This window comes from Octopus bimaculoides, chromosome 11, assembly GCF_001194135.2.
Source record: "Octopus bimaculoides isolate UCB-OBI-ISO-001 chromosome 11, ASM119413v2, whole genome shotgun sequence".
NCBI lineage: Eukaryota > Metazoa > Mollusca > Cephalopoda > Octopoda > Octopodidae > Octopus > Octopus bimaculoides.
Genome location: NC_068991.1, coordinates 78,277,012 through 78,282,413, shown reverse-complemented (window position 1 = coordinate 78,282,413; position 5,402 = coordinate 78,277,012).

Genomic DNA, 5,402 nt, shown 5'->3' with positions numbered 1-5,402 from the left:
ATTAGCACAAACACAGTTACATTGGCACAGTGGGGATTTTTACAGTTTGGTGTCAGAGATTTCCTCTGGGCTCTGCTCATCTTAACACTTCTGTAAGTGAAGACTTTGTGGACATTTTGGATATTCTGGAGGAAGTATTTTGATTAATTGGGCAGAAAAAAGATCAGGTAATATTTGAATTAGATTAAAGCTATAAGGTAAGAAATGGTTAATTTATAAGACTTTGAAAAGTTCCAACCACAATGAAAATATGTTTAAGCTGTATGAAGGATTTCGCCATGATATTTTAGTCCCTATTTTGGTATTCTTGGATATGAGAATTCTGTAGATGATGTATTCTGTTGTTGAAACCAATGTCTTTCAGTGCATCATTGAAACAACGAACAGAATGGTTAAATGATGGCTCATCAAAGGACAACCTATGTTTCACACATCATTTGTATTTCTTGTACATTTACTACTAAACAAATGTGTCAGGTAAATTTTATTTTCAGAGATGTATGTTTTGTGTTTATCTGTTTGTTTAATGTATTCCTTGTTTGTTAATTGCTGAACAAATAAGAGTGTGAGTTAAATCTTATATTAAGAGATGTATTTCTTGTCTACTTATTGCTAAACAAATAAATGTGTCAGTTAAATCGTGACTTGCCAATAGCATGATCTTCAAATGTTGGACGTTACACAGGTGATGACAAGAGACTGAGACCGTTTGCAATATGCTGTGCTGAGAAGACTCATTGTAGTCGAGGCCATTGCCAATATCATATAAAGTTGTAGTTGTGGCCATTGCTGCTGTCATGTAAATGGCACCTAAAAGGCACCCATTACACTCTTGGAGTGGGTCAGGAAGGGCATCCAGCCATAGAAACCAAGCCAAATCTGACTGGAACCTGGTGCAGCTCCCTAGCTTACCAGTTCCAGTCAAACCATCCAACCCATGCCAGCATGGAAAACGGATGATAAATGATGACGATGGTGATGATATATATATGTATAACCAACCGAAACTGCAAATCTAATCTGGAACTCGACTGATGAAAGAAAACTCCGAATGACCCATCGTTGTTTTTCCTTGTCCATTTTTTTGTATCATGTCTTGATGTTTTGTGTTCTTGTCCCATCTTTTGTATTCTTTTATATATATGTGTGTGTGTAAAAGCCAAGTACAAAAGTTTATTTTTGGCTAAGTACCTCTCCTGCAGCTGCCTTACCAGGAATATAGCATCAGTGGTGCTTTTCCCTGGCACAAAACCAAACTGGATCTCATGTACACTAACTCTCTTCCGAATTAGCTGGGCTATGGCCCTCTCCATTACTTTCATCACCTGATCCAACATTTTGACACCTCTGTAATTATTTCTGTTTAAGGCGTTACCTTTACATTTGTAGCAGTTGACTGTGGTGCTGCCACACCAGTCAATGGGTATGACTCCAATATTTATCTCTCACCAGATGGAGTACATTTTTGTTAATCTTACCATCATGGAACAGTACACCACACACACACACACACACACACACACTACACACACACACACACACACACACACACACACAATAATTTCTCAAATCTCAGGACAGTAAGTAGGTGGGCGTTGCCTCCCACTTTTGGCCACCTCATTATTGTCCCAATTTTCTTCAATGCTCCCTCTCCCCGACCTTTCCACTGCTTCCAGGGGGGTCAGTACCACCCACTTTGGGAACCATTGATGTATATTATTCTAAATAAACATTTATTGATTTGTATATCAAGCAATAATCTTAAGATAAATTGATATATATAGAGATATGTAGAATACAATGAACATTAATGATGAATATGAAAGATTTACAAATTTGAACGTTAGTTAAAAAAATAATTATCAATTATAACAGGTAATAAATTTAATATCAGTTATACAAAACAGTTAAAAATAGACAAAATCATTTATTGCAGGATAGAAATGATTTCCAGTTTTTGGTTTAAAAATAATGATATGTTAAATTTGGAAAACTCTAAATTGATTGGAATAAATACTGATGTGAGACAACAATGAGAAATGTCTGAGTTTTAGAAAAGTAAGTCATTCCCATGGCTGTTTTTAGAAAAACAGGGATGTGGATGTATTTGAGTTTCTAAAAAACAGTGTGTAATACTTAAGTGCAATGAAATTTAAAATAGTTTCAGTTAAGATTAAGAAAATGATGCATATTTGATGATATACAAAAGATACTGAATCTGTTATAAACCAAAGCTATATAATGAAGTCACCCTAGCAAATCAAACTAAATGGGAGAGTTAAACATTAGGAATGACCGAGGGAAAATTCGAACAATGGCACTCTAACTATAGTTCATTCTTCAAGCCTGTTGAAAAATGAACACAACTTTGACAACCTACATCTGGTACATAAAAGAACACTAAGTTTGGAATTGAATGGATCCAGGTTTATGTAAACTGTACAAAAAGAATGTAACCTATGCACAAGTGAAAAACACTTCTTACAACATAGTTTTTAAACTATCTATATATGAGATCTGAATCCTTTATGAAAAGTTATCAATTTGACAAATATCTGCTTGAAATACAGAAATTTACACTGCTACCAGATTGAAAAGATGAACATTGAACTTTCAGATATTTCCTTTACCATATCATATAATAATTACCTAGGCTATATTAAGATATTTAAAAGGCAAATAAACCTACACATCTTCAGATACCGTAAAACTATATCAACCTATGGTTATATATAAACTTATATCTCAGTTTATTCTCAGATGACTTCATTTCTTCTATGACTTATTTCTAATCAACTCTCCAAGTTATCTCCATGGTTCCTAATGACTTATTTTCAGCTGAATTCACAAGCCCCTATCTATCATACTTCGACCAAAACAAAAAATGAAAATAAAAAAGCAGCCTTCAGTGTTTCATTAGAATAATACCTGTTAAGTAACTGATATCTTACTGTCCTACTCATCTAAATAAACACATACTGTTCAATCAAATAATCTTTTGTTATGATTTTTTTTTCTGTTATGGTAGGCATAGTATGGTTGGATGGTTAAGAAGTTTGCTTCTCAACCATGATGCCCAGGGCTTGATCTCACTGCTTGACATCTTGGGCAAGTGTCACTTTCTATAGCCTTGGATCAATGCATACCTTCTGAATGATTCTCGGTGGGCAGAAACTACAGAAAAAAAAAATCATCTGGAGGATTGTCCCACTAAATCAAAAGTGCTGCTTTGTCTCACACAGTGTGCCATGCTAATTCCACCTAAGCATTTCATTACAAGTACATGCGTCTGTGGAACACTCAGCCACTTACCGATTAATCGAGCAGGTAATCAAGTTGATCAAACAACAGAAATCCAGCCATTTTTGCCCCTCTATAGCTTCGTCAATTTTCAGATTTACACAACTTTTATCTTTTATTCTTCCTTGTATTCCCATTAGTCTCAGAATTCACCTTTTACTCCTTTACTTCTGGGAATCTATTTAGAATGCCACATTTCTCCACAGATGTCACTAGAAGCAATATATCCAGTATACTGAGTTGTGTCCCTTGCAGCAACTTGCTATAAACCTAAGTAACAGACAATGGAATCGAAACAGAGAACTACTGACTGTGAAGTGGATTTCTTAATCAGTTGTCTTTTAGTCTCTCTCTTTCTCTCCTCCTCTCTCTCTCTCTTTATGCATGTTTTCTTGTTTGTGTCTTAATTAAAAATAATTCTGAATAAATTGTTAAAGGGAACCTACTTCTTGAAGCCTGTCAGCTCCAGAACCTACATAAGAAGAACAAATTTGGCAGCTAGAAATACAAATTAAATATCTTGCAAAGCATATTCTACTATTCTAGAGAAAGAAGGAATCAGAGTAATGTAGCACCGTGGTACATTGGTTGCTTCCCAACAATGTATTCTTAGGTTCAATCTCACTTAGGTGCTCTGAAAATGAAATGGTAATAGCTGGAATGGTTGTCACCATGTGTGTACAAGATCAGGACTGACCTGGAGTTGAACAACAACAACTCAAGAAGCACCTTTGCTAAACTTTATTCTTTCACTTTCTTGGTTCCTTTTAGCAACTGTTTAGCAGTGGAAGATGCAGGGGTGTTGAGCTAGTTGCCTGGGCAACACCCTTTCTAGCTGAGCTGACACCAAAAAAATCAGGACCAAGGTTTTTTGGGCAACAGTGAAGGAGCAGGGAGTCAACTCTTACTGGAATAGGACTTGCTAGGCAACACTCAAAAATGAAATCCTGGATCCCTCCACTGGTTTAGGGTCCCTATTTTGGATTCTATCTTGTTTCCTCTTATCTAAAACTATGTTTATTACGACATTAGAAAACCTAATAATGTCTTACTTTCAGCCTTCTATTATAATAATTTCTACTATAGGAACAAGGCCTGAAATTTTGGATGAGAGGATAGTTGATTACATCGATCCCCAGTGTATAACTGGTACTTATTTCATCAACCTTGAAAGGATCCATCCGTCTATTATAATACCATTCATGTATATTATGCTTTAAATGAATGAATTAATTTCTCGATTTGACTGGAATTTTATTTCCTCAGCCTGGAGGAATGAAGTTTGACAGACAATATTAAGCGCTGAAACTAAATGGTAGAATTATTATTTCAAATAATAACGAGCTTCTTGTATACAGCGCTCAGGTGCACAACAACTCATCAGGAAAGATTTAAAGAGAGGACAGAAAGCAGACAAATGAAGAAAGACAGAATGAAAGCTTGAAGTACATGCATGAAGTACACCAGAAAAAAAAACAAAACAATTAGAAAAGTGAATATTAAGAAATTCATAAGAGGCGCAGAGAGACATGAGGAGCAGTGTTGGTTAATTTCAGGAAGCATGGAATTTTGGAGGAAAGTCCCAACAACTAATAACAGAAACAGTTTAGTCCATGCTTCAACAATTGTGAATATGAAGGAATGTTTGTAGAAGTCATGGATGCTGAGTTGTATTTTGGTCTTACCAGCGCGTCCATGGGTTTCAGGGGGATGGAATTCAAATATCTCTGATGCTTTAACAATTCTGCAAGTCTCTTGTAACCAAAAGGTAGTATATATATATTTTTTTTTCTCTTGGGTACCTCTCACAAATTATCTTTTAAATGAGAAACAAAAATCTCATTTGCTTACACAGAAAGGGGTAAAAAATGGCAAGAATTGAAAATGGTCCATCGAGTTGTAAAAAAAGTACAAGGTTCAAATAAGACTGTTTCAGTGTATATAAAAATGTATTTGATGAATATTTTACATAGGATTAATAAGGAAACAACAACTAACAAACAAAATATTTCCACAAACATAGTATTTTGCTTATACATACATACATACATACATACATACATATATATATATATATATATATATATATATATATATATATA